Source organism: Zonotrichia albicollis, chromosome 2 (genome assembly GCF_047830755.1).
Source record: "Zonotrichia albicollis isolate bZonAlb1 chromosome 2, bZonAlb1.hap1, whole genome shotgun sequence".
Lineage (NCBI taxonomy): Eukaryota > Metazoa > Chordata > Aves > Passeriformes > Passerellidae > Zonotrichia > Zonotrichia albicollis.
Genome location: NC_133820.1, coordinates 44,531,593 through 44,554,948, shown reverse-complemented (window position 1 = coordinate 44,554,948; position 23,356 = coordinate 44,531,593). Strand labels below are relative to the sequence as shown.

The 23,356-nt window shown below is 39.3% G+C and overlaps 1 protein-coding gene across 20 annotated transcripts in view; it reads left to right on the top strand.

Moving 5' to 3' along the window:
- TENM4 (teneurin transmembrane protein 4) overlaps positions 1–23,356 on the top strand; it is a 1,564,491-nt gene that overhangs the window by 1,059,597 nt on the left and 481,538 nt on the right. For 18 of the 20 annotated variants that reach the window (XM_074535017.1, XM_074535018.1, XM_074535021.1 and 15 more), the window contains one exon: positions 306–446. The exons of the other annotated variants lie outside the window; for them this stretch is intronic. The gene's annotated coding sequence lies outside the window, so the exon portion shown is untranslated. The remainder of the gene's footprint in view (positions 1–305; positions 447–23,356) is intronic. 20 annotated transcript variants of the gene reach the window in all.

The window sequence follows — 23,356 nt, the reverse complement described above, 5'->3', positions numbered from 1 at the left end:
ATATCTTGGGCAGGAACAAGCCTGGAACATGTTATAATTATTCCTAGGGAAATCAAAGCATGGGGAGGCAGCATGGACATGGCTAGCCAGTAGATATGGAGGTAGATACCCATTTATCCATATCAGTACAGACATTAGAGAAAGGTACCAGTTACTGTCTGATGTGATACCCTGGCTTCTGACGGAGGTACTCTGGCAGATAGAGGGAATCTGGGTCTTAGAATCCTGACAGCTGCCATACAAACAACCTTTACAAATCCATGCCAGTCTTGTCTGACACTCAATACCTGGCTCCTTTTCTGTAGTGAGGATGGCTGGACCATTGCAGTGGCGCACTGATTTTTGTGGATGGTGATCACAAAAAGGGAATTGAAGAGACCACCCGAGTTATTCTGACACATGACTTCAGTGCTTTCTTTTCATAGACAGATGAGGATCTGAAATATGTAAGTACACTATCATTCTTTTTAGATTTATTTGTAAAGATGAGTCAAAGAAGTACAACTCTTAATCTATCATGGGTGTGGTATTTAGACATTTATAATTTTCTTTTGATGTGGGTTTGTATGGGAGTTGATAAATCAAGATTGTTCTCATGATATTTTAAGCAGTGCTGTTTGTCTCCGTCCTTGTTTTTTTTTAAAGAAATGAAAAGAGCAAAAACCATGAAATTATATTTGCAGTGTCATTTAAATTTATTGTCTAATAAATAGTGATCACTTGGAAAATCCATTTTTTTGCTGTGTTGTTAAGAAGAGGTTTAACCAAAGTGATTGAATCAAGATGAGAAATGATCCCGGGTTCCTGAAGCTTGAATAAATGATACTGTCAGTGTTAATATGCTGGTCTGGAAGTTCATTTGAAGTATCAGAAATAACCTAAATATAATTTCATGGCAGCTTGTATACTACTTAGTATAATTTATTCCTTACCACAGAACCTCCATTCCCTGTGCTTTACCAGCATTTCCGACTCACCAAATACTTACCAACACTCATCTATTTACTCCTGCACACTCCCAGTTCAAGTAAAGATAACACTTTTTTTCCCACCAAATAAATTCTATATTGAAGTACAACTTTATCTTGACTCCCAATACGTTTCTTGAATGAGAGCAACCAAAATATCACGTGGATATACTATTTCTGATTCATCTAATGGTGTTGCATAAGGAGCCTTTTAGATCTCTATTATCTCCCATAAAAAATGTTTGTGTGCAACAGTTAATAAGTAGAACTTGTCAGCTGCAGAATGCTGTACTTCAGGTTTACAAATGAGTGTCCATCCCAAAACATTTCAGAGAGAACGAAAGAAATTTGAATTGTTCCTACATGCACCAAGACTTCAATGAGCCATAAAGACTTAGAAACACAACTGGGTTTATTTCTACAACTTGAAGCCAGGAACACTGTACTTTAAACAACAGAAACCAGTTAACAAGATTTGTAATATACTTGTAAGGACAAGGCTGAGTCCTATGACACTTATGGTTTTGAAATTCATCACAGGAGAATTTTTACTCAGATAGGGTTCAGAGTGTAGCTTTATATCTCAAGAATGTACTGATTCTCCTTTGGTTTTAAGCAATAAGCATAAGCTTATAAATGTTTTCTTCCCCCAGTCCAGGTTATAAAACATATTTCAGATTATTGTGTTTGTATTGTAATGAGACTACCCTGAATTCTTGCAGCTTCAGGCAAGTTTTTAAACATACATATTGTACCAGTGACAGGCAGATTGTTTTTGAAAGGTCTGAATTAAAATAAGTGTATTTAAAAGAATATTTTGGTTTCTGACTGTAGTTGATTGGTAGAAACTGGTGTAACAATAGTGCCATGATATCAAAACCCTTGTTCATATTGAGGTTCCCAGAGGTATTGCAAGAAAAGGAACCATAGCCTAGGCATCTTCCCTGCATTAGAGGGAGAAAACAAGGCTTTTCAGGACAAATAAAAAGTTGTGAGGCAATAGTAGAGCTCTGGCATTTCGTTTCAAAAAAGAAAATAAATAAAAACTTCGGAGTGGAAAAATGAAACTGTTGGACGTTTTTGCAGCTGTGCAGATATGTAAAGGATGCTGATGCTGCCTTGAAGTATCTGCATAACTGTAGATAAAAGCTTTTGTATCATAATTTGTTCAGCAACTATCAAAATATCTCATTCCTGAAAGAAAATGCCCTCCTCATAAGTATCAGGACTTTCTTAAAGGAAGAAAAAATCACTTGATTGCCAGAAATTTTACATTTTAAGAGACCTATCAACCTAACCCAGACTTTTTGACAGCTATGGAAACCAGCCAAAATTGTATTAAAAAGTGGTATTGTGCTAGGGGTAACTATGCCCTGTCAGATGTATTGCATATACCCTGCTGTGCACATGGATATTTATGGATATGCCTATACAACGTCAAATCAAGGGGAAAAAAACAACTTACGGGAAGGTGAGCTAATATCTGGTTGTTCATGGCTAAAAGATACAGCATGAATGCATTGTCCTGGCAAATGAAAGTGAAGGACATAAATGAAAGGGTATTCCCATAGTAACTTAGTGGTTCAAGGACATTTATCAGCACTACATATCTGCTGGAAAAGAGTGGATGGGGGATTCATTCATCTTAGTTTCCTGTGGTTGCTATCTGCTTGGAAATCGCATCCATTGCTACCTGTATGGGGATCCCTGACAGCTGGGGACAGTTTGAGTTATTTGAACCATGCATCTCTCCACATGTCACCGGGAAGGGAATTTACATTTGAAATTGGAATTGGTTTATAACCTTGCAGAAGTGCACAGGAGTAATACAGGGATATTATCAGTATGTCTGGCCAGTTTTGAGTTCCTGTAGAAATGTTGCCACATAAGGATCTCCTGAGGTACTGAGGTACTCAGATATCAGTGTGATTAGCCTGGCAGACAGACCTTTGTATTGGGGAAGCAAGGTCAATGCTCCTGGGACAGCAGGAGACATAAAGATTCAATAATAATACTTTATTATTCTATCAAATGATATTTGCAGAGCGCTTCAAAATCATTGTGTGAAGGACAAAGAATACTGTATATATAGAGGAGTAAAGGCTGACATTTCCACGGTGCATGTAATTAACAGAATTCCATGCAAGTTTGGGCTTTGGAAGAAAAATAATCTTTGGCTGCACACTGTGCTTGTAGGGCTTCCATAACAGACACACAGGGAGCCACTGTAAGGCATCTACAGAATCAAGGCTATTGCTTTGCTGGTGCCATGTCCTCAAAGACTCTGAGGTTCAAAGACCTGTTTCTACAAGGTAGGGGGTTCATGGGGGTTCATGGAAACACACAGTACTTGATAATTTTTGGTTCTGTTGCTTCTCAAAGTACCTCTTCACCTAGCTGAATTCTGGTAGAAGCTAGACTCTGTCTAGGTAGGAGTATCTTCCCTGAGCCAGTTTATGGGAAGTGTTGTGATTCCTCTTGTTAAGGGATGGTCAGTTAGTTAGCATGGTTTTTCTTGGTTTCTGCTATGAAATTCACTTTTTTTCTGATGCTTCTGACAGTCCTTCAAGTTACCCAGACTGCAGATTAACGCACTACAAAATAAAGCACTTGTTGCTCCATGTCAGGGTTCATCTCTGTTGTTATGCAAAAGGGAACACAGGAGATGATCTCAAATAGTTACCTGACCGTGCCCAGACCATGTTATTTCACGCATTGTACCCCTCTTGGTTTGTTCTCTCTGTTATCACACTGCAGTTTTGGGTCCTGCTCAGCAGTTAGAAGTTAAAGGCAGTGGTGTGGCCAGTGTGGAGAACACAGGGCTGAGCTGCAGTAATTTTACATCTACTCTGGATTTGCAAGGGTTTGATAGATTATATCAGTCTATGCCACACATTTATACAATGAAATTAATAAGATTGGCTTACATTAGAATAAAAATACCCCTTGGCAAATGCGTAGTTTTATTATATATTTTTTCTGTTAATGATGTATTCTTTCCAGAAAATGGGCCCAGTATGGGAATAGATATAGGTATACTCAGACCCTTGAAGCCTCCACTATGCAAATTAATTTCCAGTACCCTGGAATATAAAAGTACACTACCTCCTTCATTAGGCATGGATCATTTCTATAATGAACGGTTGGCATTGCTGCATGATAATTTATCAGGATTTGGGAAAGGCATAGAAGGCCAGCAAACTTTCAGATAAATTTGATTTTGTTTTTAGAGCTGAGACAAAAGAAACCATATTTGCTGATGTGTGGAGTAATTTTTACCTTGGACATAAACCTGTTGGAAGAACTACAGTATGTGAAGTGAAGCACAGAGTTCTCCTTGAAACCAAAACCAGCTTTATAAACTGAATATTTTTAAAGTAATTTAAAGATTGACAATGCGCTAGCTTCAGGTTTGAAGTCACTATCAGTAACTTCAGCCTGTGAGAAAAAAAATTGTATAATAGGTGCAAAGTGGTTAAAGAAGGAAAAATGGCCAACAAATTTTTTGAAGGTTTTCCACATAAAGGTAATCAGGTATTTGAATAGATTGACCAGAAAAGTTGGGTAATGTCTACATGTGGTGACTTTCAAATAGTGGGGCAAGTTCTTGATCCACCTAATATATCTGGTCAAACTTGAATTATTTTGTGATTCTAGGAAGAAAGGCCATCAAAGATGAAAGTTCAAGTTAAAATCTGGAAAGATAATTTTTTCAGCATCCAAAGGCATCTCTGTAACTTTGGATGTCTTAGTGGCTCGGGGTTTTTTTCTGTTTATTTGCTTCCAAGAGTGAAGGACAAGGCCACCTTCTCTGACAGCCCTTTGAAGCAGTGTGAGAAGAGGTCAGATAAATTTGCTGACACTCATATTTAGCTTCAGCTAAGCATTAGCTGAAGTTCCCTTTCTCCAAGTTACCACTTTTGTAGTAGGGATTTAGCACTAGTCTTTTCTGCACTAGATATACCCATGTAAAGTAGTGGAATGAGATTCTTAGCTGGGTACTTTCCCATCCTTACAGGTTCTCTTCATGTGTCATGTCATTGGACTTGCTGTACATGAGCAGTGAAGGGAGCTGTTATCAGTCCCTTCAGAATATTCCTGTTAAGGAGGAGGTTAATCCTTCTGGGTCCTCAGCTCAGGCTGTTCCTGACAGCAATATGATGGACACAGTAGACAAATCCAGACTGCCTGAAGAGTAAACATACGGGCCAAAGAGCTTCTCCCATTATTAAATTTTCCTCCCAAAACCACTGTGATTTGCTTCAACATCAAGCAAGACAGCCAGCCAACAGATAGGTCATACAGACAATGCTTAGATACTCTGGAATTCTCCTACCATCTGCTTCCAGCTTTCTCATCTCCACTCAGTTCCTTTTATCCCTTCTTCCTTTTCTACCAATGACATGAGGGGGGGAAGCACGTTTTTCCACTTGCCTCCTTGTTTCTGGACTAAAAGAAGGCAGGACTATAGGCAGGAAATCACCAGTGCGTGTATCAGGACTGAGATTTGCGAAGAAGGCTCCATAATATCCATTATATCTATGCCGTTCTCACAGGTAACTCTGCACTGAGCCAGAAGAGCAATTTCAGGCTCTTCAGCCCTTACAGGTATGATTCCTAAATTGGATATTCTTCTCAGGTTTTCCTGAAGTTGGATCTAAGTAGTCAAAATGTTCTTTTCTTGGCTACTGCTCTGTTGCACACTGTATTTTCCTCCCTGACTCTGCTCTGTGCTATTTTTGGTGGCTCCAGCTGCTATATCTGTGTAAGATACCCCTTGAAAGGTGTTCTCCTGCCTCTCCAAATTCACACCCTGCTGCATGAGTCCTAATTCACCATATTTTAGTGAAACATACACAACTACAGGCTGAAGGGTGTGTGAAGTATAGGATTGTCTGAGCCACGATCTTCTGCTACATCAACTTCCACTGCACTTGGGTGGCCTTCAACTGATAGGAGAGATTTGAAGTTTCATACTATTAGAATAGTTAAGGAGGTTTTCACAGGGAGAAGATTTACTGCAAATATTGCAAAGTAGATCTTTGAAGCAGTTTTCTGAGTATTTTTTTTCAACACCTGTGTGGCTAGATAGCCCAGTCCTCAGTGTATCAGCAGGTACAGCCAATTATGTATTTTAAGCTGGTTCTTAAAAAGGCACCCAGCCCTGTAAAAATGCCTTTATCCTTTGCATATAATAAGGATGCAAGACCTTTTCACCTGCTTCTTATCTTCCTATTGCAGATAGGGCAGGTGGGAAGGAGGCCTTCTGCTACAAGAAGGTGAACTCTGAATTTGGTACGTGATCCAAAGGACAGAAGCAGTTAATTCCTCTGGTCATCTTCTTTTCAGTAGAGATGGCTTTTGAAAACAGAATTTAATGAAATCCAATGTCCTTTTCATAAAATATTTGAGGGAAATCTTGTATGATACCAGTTGTCAGTCAGTCTTGTACTATTGCTGTTTCTTCCCCCCCCCGCCATCCCCCTCTTCTCCCCTTCCCTTTTTTCTTTTAACTGACATCTGTCTGGAAAGGCACAAACAAATCACAAGCTGGTATCGTAACTAGGATATTGTGGAACTCTTTCAATCCTTCATTTTTTGTGCTGATAAAGATAGATAAATTGCAAAGCCTATATTAATAGGTGCAAGGGGCAAAAAAAAATGAGAAAAGCTTCAAAAGGCATATGCAGAAATGATTCTGGAGTATATTGAGAGGATTCTTTTTGAAATCATATTTACCCTCTTACTAGTAAGTTTTAAAAATAGATGCCAGGTACTGCAAACTCTAAAATCATCATAAAATTAATTTGCCTTTTCTCTTTAATAATTCAGACTCAAGATAAGGATATACTTAACATTTGATGTTCCCTTTCCATTAAATAGTGATGATATTTCTGGCAGTTCCCAGTGTTTTAGCTGAAATTTTTAGTGTTTTAGTTATATGCCTAGTACTTCTCAAAAATCAAGTTCAGGACATGTATAAAAATCTGTAGTAATTTTTCCTACTAACTCTGGCATTTATTTCCATTTCACTATGGAGTGAAACATTAAGTTAGTTTACATTTACTAGCATTCCTGTAATCAGTTGTACTGCACTTATCTAGGACCTCTTATGAAAATTTCCCATCTCTTGGAGTGTTCAAGGCCATGTTGAGAAGGACTTAGAACAACCTGGTATAGTGGAATGTATCCCTTCCCATGGCAGGCATACTGGAACTAGATGTTCTTTAAGGTTCCTCACCAACCTATATCATTCTTTGATCCTTTATCATCTGTGATAGTTTATCACACTCAGTCAACCTCACGTGGCTTCACACCTGGCTTTAGCTGCTCTTTCAAACCATCAGTCCACAACCTAAACAGGAGTTCATACAGATCCACCTTAAGTACCTCATGCTGGTTGTGTAACAATAGGTGAAAGTATGTGTAGGTCAAAGGATTGCTGAGCATCTTTAGCAGAATTATTATGCACAGCAAAACAATTTTCTTTCTAACCTGTGCAATAGTATCTTTGATGACGGCATTTTCTATGTTAGAAGGATTCATTTTAAATTCAAACATTATAGCCCATCAGGTTAATAAACAACATTTGTGAAATAATAATAACTCCCTGAATGTGTTTTTTTACTCAGGAGATTGGACACTGATATTGAACGGGTGTCTTTTTTCAGGATCTGGTGGTGATAGATGGCACAATTTTTGCTGGGGCATTGATGTACAGGGAGCCAGACTGACCAATGGCTTTAGCACACATAAAGCCTGGATGTTCCCATTGCAGTGTAGAATTTTATAAAAGGGCATGGACAGATATTTTGCTGGGAGGTTCGTAAGTTCTGAGTTTTGTGTTTTCTCTTCGTGCATGAGTGGAGACGTGAATAAGTCTGAAGCCTTCAGAAGACCTTTAAAAAGATATACAAATAAAGAACACGGAAAGACTTAAAAATTTCATCAGGTTTAAGTATCAGCAAGGATAGATAACTGGACATCATCAGCTCTGTTTCGCTGAAGATGCTTGAGAAGGCAGAACTTTTCAAGAGAAGAAATCTGGCTTGAATCAAGTGTTGCCACAAAATATTTAGAAAATACTGTTTGGTTTTAGAGTGAAAACTATAACACCTTTTTTTCCCTCTACTAGTCACTCATATGTTCAACTTTTCAATATCAATGTGGAATTAAGCCTGTGTTCACTGGCTTCCAATTTCTGCTAATTTTCAGACTTAATCTGAAAAACTGAATTAAAAAAAAAATCTGAAAACAAAAAAATAAATAAAATAAATGGACCATTCTTTCATGGTATGACTAGGAAAAGTCTAGATGAGACCATAGTACATTTTGACTGAGGGTTCTCTGCCCTTCATAGATGTGATACTTACATTGTACAGCTGTAAGTAAAGACTTACATCTCTTCCCAATGGGAATAATTGGTTACCAGCATAAGTATGCCTTATTTCACTGCTGCTGTTCTTCTCCTGTTGTAAAGGAAATATGATGCAGAGAATCCTGATGCTCATAAATTCATAAATTATTTTAATTGAAAACTGAGTTCTACAATACTATAGCCATACAGGTTACTAACTGCCCTTAAAAATGACCAAGGTATATAGGTAAAGAAGTATGGTCTTGGCTTTTTAAAGCCTGCAATAGTGGGTCTGCACAGTTCAGGAAAGAAGGCAATGATGGTATGACACAGTCCTGTAATCTCATCAGGGAGCTGTTGCTCCATATCCATTTTAAAATCATTTAAAACCACAGCTGTATAATTGTTTTGCTAAAAAAAAAGCCAACCCAAAAAAACCCCAAAGTTCTTTCAGGATTCAAGATGAATATTTGGGCTACATTAGAACACATGGTCTCTAGAGAGAGACTAATATACTTGTAGCAAGGCAGCATGTATTTTGCCATGGAAGTACATACAGCCACATGCCTGTTCTGCTGGTGTTAAGGAGAGTATGGCATAACTGTGAAAAGGACAAAGTGGCATTTGGATTTGACTGGTTGCAATCTATAACAAATCTGAATCTGAGTAAGTATTTAATTGCTTGGCCAAGCCTGTCAGCAGGTTTGGTTTTATTTTATCAAGCTTCATGCCTTAATGCTGCTGATAGGCAGGGAAAAAGTGAAAGGCACCAGATCCACAGTACTGCAGGCCATCGAAAAATGATGAGGGCAGACCTGAGAGAGATTAATTTGTAAAATAAAAGATGAAAAAATACATCTGAGCAGGAGGGACAGCACAGAAAAGAGGGGTAAGAGTGAAGGGAAACAAGAGGGAAATAGCAGGTAGAGCAAGAGCAGAGCTGAAATGGTAGGAACTGTGGGAGCATAGTTAGGGGGCTGAGGGAAGAGAGGAGCTAAATTTCTACCTAAGTTCTGAAGCTGCTTTTCAATAAATGAGCATATGGATTACATCAAGATGAAGAAACCTACTTTCACCTTCTGTTGAACAGGCTCCCATTATCTTAAACCTGTGTTAAGCCTGGCAGTTCATATCCTTGACCTTTTCTCCTGGACACTGACTAATCACAACTCCTTGGAGCCAACACTGTGCTCCTTCAGTTGCTTGCAGATGTTCCTTTAGGAAAGTGTGGAAGCAGTACTGGCACTGTACTGGTGATAGAAACTGATCCCTGAGGAAATACCAGTAGTACTGTGGGAAGGGTGTTCAGGCTGATGGCTGAGTTGTAGAGACACACGCATCAGCCTAGGCACTCTTGGTTCATAGTAATGACTCTTTGTTCCAAAGAAAGAGATATTTTGTTGGCCTTCTCTAACTTTTTGTTCTACATGTGCGCTAAAATGAGTACCAGACCAGCTCAAGAAGGGAATATTGACAAATCAGTTGCTACTCCATCATGGAGTAATACCAAGCAGACTCTATACTTGTTATTCTAATCACACCTTCAATTCACAGTGACAGATAATTCTCAGAGGGGAATTGGCCTAGACAATCATGAAAAATAGGGTGATTAAGGACCATGTTTGACTTCAAAGTCTATTTGATGGGACGGACTAAAACATTGGTCCTGCACAGGACAACCCCAAGAATTATACATTGTGACTGATAACATTGTCAAAATGCTTCTTGAACTCTGGAAGGCTTGGTTATGTGTCCATTTCCCTGGGTAACTCAATATCTTAGTCTTAATTTTACAGCCTGCTTTTACTTTTATTTAAGTGGAAAAGCTTACTTGGAGCAGTTTTGCCTTAATAGTTTAGTAGATTATTTACGAATATAATGTCATGTCTGGACTCTTGGAGGTTCCTTAAAAATTTGATTTAATTTTTCCTTTGTTATTGAGAAACATCTGTCCTGAAAACTGAATTTTAAAGAAATTTGAAGCACTGTTTTCACTGAGTTAGGACACAAGGCATATAGCTGCAGGAGTGCTCCACATTTCCTTCTTCTACAAAATGCTTGGATACAAAACAAGCATCAGTAATTTCGCTGGATGTATTGCACAGAAGGAATTTAGCTTTAAAAAGACAAGTAAAATTAAACTTACAGCTCTGGGAAGAATGCCAATCTTTAGTATTAATAATTAATTCCATTGTTTTTAATTCAGTTATAATTACATAAGTTGATTTTTCTTTATTGCTAATTAACAAATATTTAATTGCTTTAGCAATTCAGTAATGTTCTTGATGACAAAATATTTAAAAGAGGATGCAGTACAGAGAATGGCTTTAAGGGATTTTGAAGGGTTTTTTTTCAAATTGTAGTTACTTAATGCCAACCAGCACTTACAATCTGCAAAAATCCCTTGTTTTTAGAGAGGCTGTGTCTTGAAAAATAACTAAAGGTTAATTATTGAATCTATCTCAACTATGGTAAGTCATATATTAAATTAAAAGCCTGAATAAAATCCCCACAATTCCAAGTGACCCGGACAATTAGATCAGTAACCTAATTTAATGGTTTCATAATTTCAAAGATTTTTGAGGTCAAAGAAACGACTAGCTTTTCCACCTTGACCTCCCATTTAATGGAGGTGATGGAATTTCATTCATTCCCAGCTGGAGCCTAGCAACTTCTGTGGACAACTCTTACCTTCTGAAGATGCACTGAGCATGATAAGAGACTGAGATCCCATCACACAACTGTGCTTTAGTGGTCACGTGTGTTCACTATTAACATTTAATTCACACTTTTTTCTAGTATGAATGTGTTCAGCTTTGCCTTTCAATCTTGATTTGTGCCTTTCAATACTAAATAGAGTGTACTTCGATGTCTGTCTTCTCCTCGTGGATTTATTTGTGCACCCAAAGTTTTTCTCTTCATGTCTTTTCCAGTACTTTTACTTTTCTTGGCATTTCATTTACTTGGGACAGGGCAAGTTAATTGATCAATTTCCTATTGATTTCAGACTGCTTCTGTTTTCTAGCAAATGTATAGCAAATTCTGAGGACTTAATTTTTTTCAACATTTTTCTTAATTCTAACTTGGGAAAATAATTTCAGTTTCTCCTACCACTGCTCTTTTCTTTACTAAGACCTGCTGTTTAATTTTGAATTCCTGGACAATATCTATAAATTAAAATAAGGCCCTTCATTGTCACACAGTCCCAAACAAAAGCCTGTCAGTTTAAAAAAATAGATATATTTATGGGTCACCTGCTCTGCTCCTACAACTGCTGATAACAAGCAGATGGGAAGGAGCTTACTTTAGCCAACTTTTGTCTTTCAGTCCAAGTGTTTCCCATTATTGTGTAGCTACTGACCCTATAAGAAAAGAATTCTTTTCTGGTATTTCTGTGTTAGAACCACAAGAGCTGTGATTTAATAGATGTGCTTATAGCACATTATACATTACAGACGTCTTTTCAAAGATTTCAAAGCCACATCTTGACAGTTTCATTTTTTTAAAAAGGTGCCTTTAATAACCGTTTCTTGCTGACTTAAGAAATGAGGGAAGAAAGTGTAACTTCAAAGTGTTGGCAAAATAATATGAATTATACAAATGTAGTTGTAAAGTTGTTTCCAGTTACAGTAGTAGTAACTCGAGACTGATAGCTGGTTTCCTCTTTTGCAAGTGTTTCCAATTTAAAACATATCTTTTGGAGTTGTTCCATGCTGTGTTGCTATTCTAGAACAAAGCAGTTCATTCAACTGTATTTTCTAAAATTATTGGAAGCAAAACAATCAACAATACAAAAAATACTAATGAGTATAGTAAGTAATTAAGATACTCCCAGTTCTTTCAGCTAAAGTGCTAAAAGGCATAATTAACACAAGTGGAATTGAAGAGATCTGTAAAAATTAAAATCTGAACATCAGGACTCGTGTTGCTCAACACAGGGTTGATAAACCTACCAACAAGTTTTACAGATATACTGTCATAGGCAGAGATGTTTTTGCCTGCTATGCAGTATGGCAAAGTAAAAGAAGGTAATGAAAGAGATTAATATTTAGTAGTTAATCATACATTATTAATAGCATTTAAAGTGGCATTAATTAGGACCCTTGCATACCTTTTCCCATCACTCCTCTATGTTGCTGATCAGACTAATCATGTAACCTTACTGTACCATTGTCCTTTGACCAGATGCATAATTATTAATTATTATTCTTACTGTTGGCACTGGGACAACTAGACTTCCCCTTCAGCACTGCTTTCACAGTTGCAAAATTTTGAACTTATGCAAATCAATCCATGGACCCCTGTAGGTTTTATTCTTTTATTCTCCTTTTTCTCCCTTAGATTTTTTTCCCCTCTTGTGCATTTTCCTGTTGTTGCTCTTTCCTTCTTCTTGTCTTCCAATAGCAAGGGTGGATTTCTAACCTTGGGGAGGGAAGACTTTTGGTGATGAGGACACTTAAGACTAGGCACAGATTATCTGCAGTGATTGTGAAGTTTCCGTCACTCTGAGAACAAGTAAAACAAACAGCTGTCAGGCATGACCTCCCTCTAGTTTACCCTGCCTCGGGGCAAGGGGAGGATCTAGATGACCTCTAGAGATCTTTTACTAGGTTTCTGTGATGGGAAATAAAGCAGGTTGGGCTCACCCCAGCTCATGATTATGACCTGATCTGTCCCATGCTCACCTACCTTGCAGTGCTGTAGAAGTCCAGGGACCATCCTGCCCTTGCCTGAAATATGGTGCATACCTGCCTGTAGATATGTGCTGTGACACAAATGTGCACAAAACTGTACGCTTGGTGTGGTGCTTGGGGGCATGGTTTGGTGGTGGACTCGGCAGTGCTGGGTTAACAATAGCTGGACTCAGTCATTTTAGAGATCTTTTCCAAACCTAAATGATACAATTCCATGGCTCTTCCCCCTCGGTCCTGGAAGTATATTGACAAAAAGAAGACCTAATAATGATTTTAAGTGATCTTCTGAGATCACTTTTTCACCATGTTTATTTTTCTTCTTCGTCGTCTGCAGTAGAATTCAATAAAGAGACATGGTTTGCTGGCAGTCAAAATAGAAGCCCACCAATTTCTTTACAGTGTTGTCAAGACTTGAAAAGATGAGTTCTTACTAATGATGTGAGGTGTGCATAATCCAGTGCCCAGAAAAGGATTATATGCTCTGACAAGGCCCTTTTGTTAGTGTTTCTTGGGCGTACAAATACTTTGTGTATTGAAACCAGTCCCCTTCCATTCTCCAATTGCAGCACCTGGTCCTGTTGCACAATCTGGGAATTTGTATCTTCCTCATCTGTACACACTCTATGATTGGTTATAGACCTAGTAATGAATATAAAATCACCTCAGGTTCACTGTTGCAAAGTGACTTTTTCTTTACTCCCCCCTTTCATTGCTTTCATCCCCTGCCCTTTAGGAAACCTTAATGAAAAGATAGAAAAACAGGTAAAGCTCAACCCCCCCATCTCTATCCCCAGTCTCAAAACAGAGACAGGTGTTGCATTATGCAGGGGGAGTGTTTTCTTCAGTAATATTATCCTGGGAATTATCTTAGAGAGATTGACCTGTGAATAATAGCCAAGCCTTAGGGTTAGCCTCAGAGTAATTATGTGCTAGACATTTTCACTAGCCGTATCCTTTCAGGTCAAGAGGCAAGCGTGAGGACTCACATCCATACTTCACGGCAAATTATTATTCAATTACAGTGACTTTTGAACCTGACCAATTGTAAATTGAATTGTCCTTCCTTTAGGATGTTTATTTGTGAGAAAAAGTCCAGGGAATTTAAAATGCAAGATACATAAAGCAGCCCAGACAGTGTGAAGAGTCTGGGACTGTAATGAAATATTTCAGAAGTTCTCCATCCACACAGTTTTGGAGGGATCTGTATTTCACAGATGTGTCTTTATAGAAATTTGAACTATTTGGTGTCAGGCATTCTTCAGCAAGCCAGTTCATGACAAGGAAGTCACCCCAGTACAAGCATCTCTGTGCACTGAGAGGACATTTTAGAAGAACAGGACAGTTGTGATGCAGCAGCTCAGGAGCTGTATTAGCCTGACTCTATTCCAAGATGCACTGCCAGGCTGGGTTTCATCCCAGCTGGAAGGAGCTAGTGGTATCAGATCACCAACCAAGGATTTGTGCGTGGCTAGCTTATGTGAAGGTATAGTCAATATCCAGAATTTAATGAGGGATAAATCCTACCCTGTGCATGTTCACAGTAAGTGTCTCCTTGTATATCTATGACCTGCTCTCAACTTTGGACGAATCTTGCTTGATTAAACCCTAATTGTGAGTCTCTTCTTGGTGCCAGAGTTGTCATGTCATGGGGTACCATAGCTCTGTAAGCTGGAAAAGTGTATACAGAGCTTAGATAAAAGGGGTTAGATGTTGGAGTAAGAGTACAAGTCCCATGGTAGATTTTTTTCTATGAGAGAAATCATTTTAGCTTTATGATGCAAAGACAGTAGAGAACTGTGCATGGTTAACAGCTTTTGGATAATGTAAATTCCTTTATTCTTTCAAGGTCATCAGCATGAAAACCTATTGAAATGAATCATTAAGTGGACATAATCCACTTCAAATCATAACTTGCAGGTATTTTCCTTAATCTGACTTACTGCCTTAGACCATGGAGAGGGAACTAATTTGAAAATGCACTTGACTTGTTGTTAGTTATTGGTATTCTGTGTTTGATTTTGATTTTGCATGGGGCTTAGCTTGCATGGGGAAAAATCAATAAAATCTGTTTCAGTTTTGTTTACAGTCTGTTTCTCCCTCTGGCTGCCCAAACAGTGTTGGTTACATATCAGGGTCTATTCTAGGACATGAATGTCTAAAACCAGGAGGGTTTAATTTGATTTTTTTTTCATTCTGGGTTTTATAAAAGTTTTGTTTTAAGATAGTATGAAAGACATTTCTTAACAAAATGCAAGTTTATTTTGGAAAGGAGGATAACAGAAACCCAGACTGGTATTAGGTACATCTGATCAAATGTAAATATTCACAGCTGAGACAGTCATCACAGACTGGTTTTTTAAGTCAGTGGAGAGAAACAAGCACATTCAGGTTGAAAGAGAAGACACACCTAAAATAAAACCACATCATATATGCCTAAAATTCTCTGCTTCTCTTTGGGGAATAAAAAGCAGCCCAGGGTGACAAGTTTGGACAGAGACTGAGGATGACTAAAATGATATGATTTTCCTTCCTATCTGCATGGGATCTTTCTCTGTCACTCATGCTGAAATTGCTCCACTGTGCAGAAGAGACACTCTTCTTGGATGAAAAATCAGGGCTGGAGATTAATGTCCTAACTGTGCAGCAATATGGTGATGATGCCATTTTTGCTAGTAGCTTGGCTGTCTGGTGTTCTTGCCTGCAAAGGGGAAAAACTTCAACAAGGAGGAAAAAGAGCATTCCCTTCCAAACAGCCTTTAAATTGGTTCTAAGATCAGTTAATAGAGAAGGAGTAAGGTCCTGTGTTAGCAGAAACCCTGTCTCACCTCTTTTTGCAGAGCAAGGTTTGAACCTAAATCTATTTCTGTTGTGAGAGTTTAGATCAGTATGTTTCTGCAAAAAAGAGTAAGGAACCGTACAAGGTACCATTGTCCATGTCTTGGATGAACAAAGAGAGGGTTACTGAGGTTGAGAAGGGCTGGCCAACCTAGGAAACTCAAGTTAAGATAAACCAAATCATTGCAGTTTTAAAGCCATAAATGTGGGCAGTGTCAAGGGGACATCCTCTCTTTAGTGACTTCCTCTGCCCTCTTTCTGGAGACAGCTGTGATTAAATTTTATGCGTGGTTTTGATGGGTAGCAAAGAAAAAAAAAATTAATAGACTTTTAGACATGATGCAGAAGATCTTGCTGTAGTGGAAAATCCATAAGAGAGGTCACAGAAAGTAAATCTTGACAATGACAATACAGAGGAAGTTTCAGAAGACAGCTCTTACTTTAAGTTCATCCTTTCTTTGCCAGCTAGAACAAATTTGTACTAAGTGTGTGTGAGCCTTAATTCCTTGCTGATGATATGCTCTGATCTTTTGGTTAATGGTCATGCATACACTATTTCGGATAGTTTGTTTGTTGTATAGGACATCCATACATTTTAACAGTACTCTCCCCCAGAGAAAAGAAAAGAAAACTAGAAAAACATTGACATAAAATATTTCAGTGGCTTATTAAAACCTGTTGGTTTAAGCCTGCTGGCCTAAATAAATAAAAATGCTAGGGAATCAAGGTAGAATCCAGCCTCCACAAAGGAAAATATGATCTATCTGTCCAAGCAAAATGTTTCGGTTGATCCCATTCTGTGGTTTGTTTTTTGTCTTTCCTGTTAAGCTTTGCAGCTGCCTTTCTTGTGAAAGGGAAAACAGTAAGCAAGCTCCCTCAAGTCAGTCCAAGATATAGTTGGTCCTTTTTGTTTTTTTGGGATTCAACCTGTGAATCAAAAAGGCAAACAAAGCCAGAGTCTTGCAAAACCCCTTCAGCAGCATAACCAATGCCTGTAGTATGCATTACTCATAATGATAGTGGGTGATGTTTTTATTTTGCAGTGAAATATGCTATTACTTCATTTTAAACCTGAGGCAAAGTTTATCTTCATGACAAACCGGTGCTGATTGTAATGACCTCATAATGAGGTCCTGTGTATGGGAATGCTGCACTGAAAATATATAGGGAATATTGGAAAATCAAAAGACAATGAAGACAGCAGTGACAAAAAGTCAGCAAAGCAACAGTCAATGAGATGTTGGCTGGGAAATAAAGTTTGATTATTAAATTTAATGAAGTGATGTAATACTACATCTACTTACACATGGATAAGAATACTTAGTGAAGCAGAATTGAAGTAGTAATAATACAAATTTTCATGCGTAATTTTATATTCTACTATAGTATAAATATTTTCTGTTAATAATAATAGTAAAAAAAGCAGCCATCACACACATATCCTGGCTAGATTAGACTTTAATCAAATGCCCATTGGAGTGATATGGAATGGAGTTTTTCAATCAACTTTTACCATTATGATTTAAAAGATGATTTAAAAGACAATTTAAAAAGTTTTTTGCCTTTCAAAGAAAATGAAATATTTCTATTTTTTAGCCTTTAGGTAACTTGATTGTTCCTTTGCGTTTCTGTCACTTAATTGGTAAATAATGAAAAAGCATTTTCTGTCTATTTCAATAAGAAAAAAAAGTAAATTAAAGGTTAAATCTTAAAAAATAGTGTGTGAAAGTTCAGAAGGGAGGAAGCAGGCGTGACAGCTCAGAGGCAAAAAGAAATCTCATTGTAATCTTCACTGGTTAAAAGAAGTCAAATTTTTGTAATTCTTTAGCTTTGTTATCAGACAACATTTATAGTAATTCTCACAGAATGTAGATGATCTAAAGGTATTTAATGTATTCATGAAAGTTGTGCTGAGTATTGGGAGAATTCAGAGACTGGAGCGGAGACTTCCACATGAGGAACAGAGCCAGAGCTCCCATTGACTTACAAATGCAGTGAGCAGAAATATGTGCAAGCCAGCACCTGTGCTAGGCAACTGTGCTATGTACATCAACACATGTCAAAACCAGGCCTCTCATTAGTTCCCACCTCAGGCTGTGTTGGATACACAGGAAATGCATGTCCAAAAGTTGGACATGACTCACAAGGAAACAGGTGAAAAACCTGATGCTGTCACTGCTAAGCCAAGCAGCAAATTTATTCTGCCTGACATTTCTTGTGACTGGACTCAAAATCCTTTTGCCCTCTGCAGCAGAGCAAAGGCAACTCCTCCATCCCACCATGTCATTACAGCCAACCTTGCAGCAAAATAAGAGAAAATTTCCTAGATTTGTCAGCTAACAGACTGGCATCTGTTTCTGTTTCTCTGCTGGCAAGCTTTTTGCCTTTTGGCCTTTGCTGTGCACACGAGGGATGGGACTTTGCAGCCAGAAGACAAAACCCTGGGTTGAGCATCAGGAGAGGAAAGAACTGCTTTTCTTGATCAGGTCATTCCAATCCCATGACTTGTTTGACACCCAGCAGTTCCTAATTACTCAAAGGCTCTGAGAAGTTAAATATTTGACCTTACTCTGATGTCTAAATTGCTCTTTAATTGCTTTATTTGTAAGCCAAGAAGCTGTATACCTCTTCCACATTCTCAATGACTTGCTAATTAGAGAAGATGTGAGGTTTTCCAGACAGCAGCTTGTTGAGATGACTGTGCCGAGATCCATAACTGTGATACAAGTAAACAGTCCTTTTTCCATTGATACTAAGAGTGGTGAAGCTGATGCAAACCAGCTGGGCCTGGTCTTACAATTTATTTAACAGTAAACTATCTAAAAATATTGATTTGCACTGTCTGTGCTTCTGCTCTCTGCCTCTGACCCGTGGTCTCCTCTTGTGTAAACACACATTCTTTGGTTGGTGAGAGACATAATGATGGTCTGGTTCCATAAGCTGAAATCACGTTTGTTTAAAAAGCCTCTCTAAGGACACTTCACCCACTGATGGTCCTTATAAATCTGACACTAATAACAATATTGTGACCTGGATGGCACTGTGGTAGTATTGACCCAAAAAGGCACAGGCTCAAACAACACGAAGATAATTCTAACACTTTACTATTTATACACCAAGAGATTTCCAAGTTTAAATTGCAATATAGAAAAACTTCTTTGATGCCATGGACCTGCAGGGGAAGTGGCTGGCTCAGTATGGAAGACTAACTAGCACTTGGTTTGGCAATGCTCTTGTCTCCTGCGGTGGCATTTCTGCAGCAAAGAGGAAAGGATGTTGGTTGAATTTTGAGAGGCATGTTCCTCTTCATCAAAAAATGAATTTTTGTTTTTTGATGAAGAGGAACAGGGTGTTCCCTAGTCGAGTGACGGTCCGTTTAGCACCTATTATCCAGTCCTGCCAAGAAACACCAACCAGGACAGGAGGGCCACATAGGGAAAAGCACAAATGTAATGTCCTGAAGTACAGATATTTTGGAATATTTAGGAAATATTTATTTGCTGCAAAGATGAATCTAGTCTTGGTGGGAGAGTGCAATGGACTGAGGTTGGAACTGAGATGAGCCTTTTCCAGATAATTCTGTCAAAGACTTCCTTTCCCTTTTCTTTCTAGTAAAAAAGTGGTACTTGCTTTTATTGGACAAGGCCAGAGGGCCATTATCACCAGACTGTGATATGATTATCTCTTGCCCTTCATCCTGGTATCTCTGTAGAAGAAATGGAAATCATTTCAGTCCTGCTAGTTGCATTTCAAACCAGGCTGTACTTGCTGAAATCATCAGTCCTTCCAGATTTAATTAACAAAGGACTATATATATATAACTTCTGACTGGAGCTGGTTATCACAGGTTGCATGTCTCCTTCTACCTGTGAACCTGAATCTGCAGTGGGATGTCAGAAGCACTCTGCAGTTTTTTGATCAAAATACATAGAGCCTAACACACTGGGTAGGAATCACTTCACAAATCTGGGCACTTGAAAGATCTGTGTCTTAAGGCAGATGAGATCAGTTTCATACATTTGAATCTTCTGCCCAGGTGAGTGGTGGAATCATCATACCTGGAAGTATTCAAAAGGCATGTGGATATGACACCTGGGGATATGGGTTAGTGGTAGACTTGACAGTGCTGACCTAACAAGTAGACTCTGACCTCAGAGATCTTTCCCAACCTTAGCCATTCCACGATTCTATTTGCCTTCCATGACCTGTTCTAGTAAGTTGCCTTCTGGAGATGCCTGCTTCTGCTGGTTCAAAGAGAAGCCGAGAGAGCCTTGCCTGTACACAGAGATCCAGTGTAAATTGATCAGCAGTCTAATCAAAACCCCAATATGAATATATAATTTATTGTATTCATTCCTTTTTTTGAAGTCACGTGTTCAGAGTTTAATATCCAAACCGGTCATATCTTTCTGGAAAGATCAGATGGATTGAAAGACATGTTAAAGGAATATATAGAATTCCTGGCATTGAAGCAAGTTGGAGAGAAATGTCCACTAAGCCACATTTTTGGGTATTAGGAAAGCATTGAAATTCTACAACTCTGGATCTAAATATACAAGTGGTTTCATATGTGTACTTAAAGCCGACCAGTGAAAAGCAGGGCTAGCATTCTTGTAGCCTGCTACAGAGAAACTGAGATCCTTGTCACTTATTAAAGTTTTATTTTGCTCCCCCACGAACAAGGCAATTAATTATTTAGAAAACCAGTCAATCATGGGTTAGATGTACTAATCAAACACATTTCATCTGCTAAGTATTGCTCACTTAAGACATTGATCAGCTGTAGGATGCTCTGTAGACCATTTAGATGAGTATTTTCTGACAATGTGCTTTAAACCCCCTTGAGGTCAAATCTTTGACACCGTCTGCTGGACCATGTGGAAGGTTGAATGCCAGACTGTCTGACAGACTGTAATTATTTTCTGTCCTGTTGCCCTTTCTGCAGTCATTAGGGGATCAGATTTCTGAGAAAGCCAGAAAAGTTCCTTGTACTGCAAGCAGCTAATAGCCTGAAAATGAGCCTCTTTTGTTATGTTGATGATTTGCCACTGGATGTTGTTTGAGGCCCAAGATCGATTATTTAAGGCTAACTGCACTGGTATCCTGTATTCTTGGTCTTGTGCAGTTCTGTGCTTTCTTGCCGTTTCCCTCATGGTGACAGATGTGTGGTCTGTATTGAAGTGCACTTAGTCTGCTGGTGGTACCTTCAGCTGCTCTGGTAAGGACAGATGCCAACAGGGAGCCCCATAGGAGTGCGGATCCAGGACTCTCTAGCTAGATACTGAATGAGCATGAGAAAGTCTAGATTTTCTGCCTTTCAGGACAATGCCCTGAGTGTTCACAGAAATAGCTAAGCGAAATTAAGACGACATTTCCCAATAAATAATTGAAGAATGAGACACATTGTTTGCAGTCCTAACATGACTGCAAATTTAGGCTATTGCCTAGCAAGTTACTATATGAATTCCCCTTACACTGACCCCTGTGGTAATTGGAATTTCAATTATTCATTTTCAATTACAAGCATAGCATGATGATCACAAATGTCATTAAGTATTAAATTACATCTAATGATGGATGGATGGATGGAAGGATAGATAGATGCTTCTCCAGATCTTTTCTTTATTTAATGCTGTTAAAACAAGCTCGTGGATTTTACAAAATATCTTTTTAAAATGCTGAAAGGATGGGAAAGTGCCATTTGTTTGTAGCAGATAAAACCTTGTTAATGCACATTACCTGAGCTCAGCGTTAAGTTTTTATCATCTATGTCATTAAGACAGGTGGTCCCCAGTGTGTGTGTACAAAAAGACGGGTGTCTGGGCCTGCAAATAGTGGCAAGGCAAAGAGAGGCCATTTGCATCCTGCCTTATTAGAAATTATATCCTGGTGCTCATAATTGGGATCTTAGTTTAGCAGCCTGTCCAGTGTCTTTCCACTGTACCTTTGCATGAAGAGCAGGCTTAGTCACACACTGTATTTTAGCAGCCTGGAATTGCAGAATCACAGAGTGACTGGGGTTGGAAGGGATATTAAAGATCTTGTAGTTTCAATGCCCCTGGCATGGGCAGGGGCACCTTCCACTTGATCAGTTTCCAAGCCCCATCCAACCTGGCCCTGAACATTTTCAGGGATGGGACATTCACAACTTCTTTGGGTAGCCTGTGACCATGCCTCACTGCCTCATAGTAAAGAATTTCTTCTTAATATCTGATCATAATCTCACTTCTTTTATTTTAAAGCAATTCTACCTTGTCCTGTCATTCCATACTCTTGTCAAAAGTCTCTCTCCAATTCTCTTGTAGCCCACTTAAGAACTGGAAGGAGCTCTAAGATCTTCCGGAAGCCTTCTCCAAGCTGAACAACCTCTGTCACAGGAGAGGGGTTCCATCTCTCTAATCATCTTTGTGGCCTCGTCTGGGCTCTCTTCAACAGTTCTATGGAAGTCTTGTTGGGGAAATTACCAGGATGAGGCAATGTCAGAAATACACTTGACCTGTTGCCTTCCCTTTTGTTCATCTCTGTGGGCAATTTTTATGCCCACACCCAAAAAAGAGGTTGAGAACAGGGTTTTTAGGCCAGGTTTGGCCCTGAACCAGCTCTGAAGCTGCAGGGTGTGGTGGGAGGCAGAAAACCACAGGAGTGCTCTTGCTTTGAAGCACATGCAAAGGAACACTTACCTCCTGCTTTAGCTATATTTTGCTGTTCTGTCTGTGGTATTCAGTCCACCACAGCAGGAAAAATCTACGAAAAGATTCTGAGCAGATAAGAGAGCTCAGAACTGCCCACAGGAGAGCCAGGATGCTGGTTGCAGCAAGGTAGAGTTCATGTTGGCTCTCAGATAAATGGGGACATGAAGCACTGGCTTTTGGGGTCACTGAGGCCAGCAAGCTGTTGGAGCACTGAGGAGAAGCTTGCTGCTGGAGCCCAAGCTAGTTTAGCTTCTACAGGAGGCAATGGGTGTTGACAGTGCTAAGAAAGAAGCATTTTAAGACAATGATAAATTTAATTAGATTGACAGAAATTCCTATTTTACATTCTTGGCTTTTTTTTTAGGATAGTTGTGGTGGTTTGACCAGGAAGGAGTGGGAATTCTGGGATGCTGTGGTCAAACCAATGGATGTTCTGAGTTTCATACTGACAACTGGTGTAGCCAGTGGGGTTTGGACACACCTCCGAGAATACACAGGGGTTAAAAGCAGGGCTCTGGCCCTGGCAGGCTCTCTTGGGACGTCGCGGCGAAGAGGTCAGATCTCTCCCCCGTCCAGTCGCTGCTGCTGGGCGGGGGAGGGGCAGCCACGTGGTAGGCCCTGGGCCTGGACAGAGATGGGAGGTGAGGAGGCCTTCGAGGATGGAAGGGTGGAAGACCCCAGGGAGTCAGCCCTCGGGCAGCCATTCCCCCCCCCCCCCCCCCCCCCCCCCCAGGAGAGAGAGAGAGACGGCGACACCGAATGTGATAGCAGCCGGCCCAGGAGGAGAAGGGGGGGGGAAGAGTGCCCGGC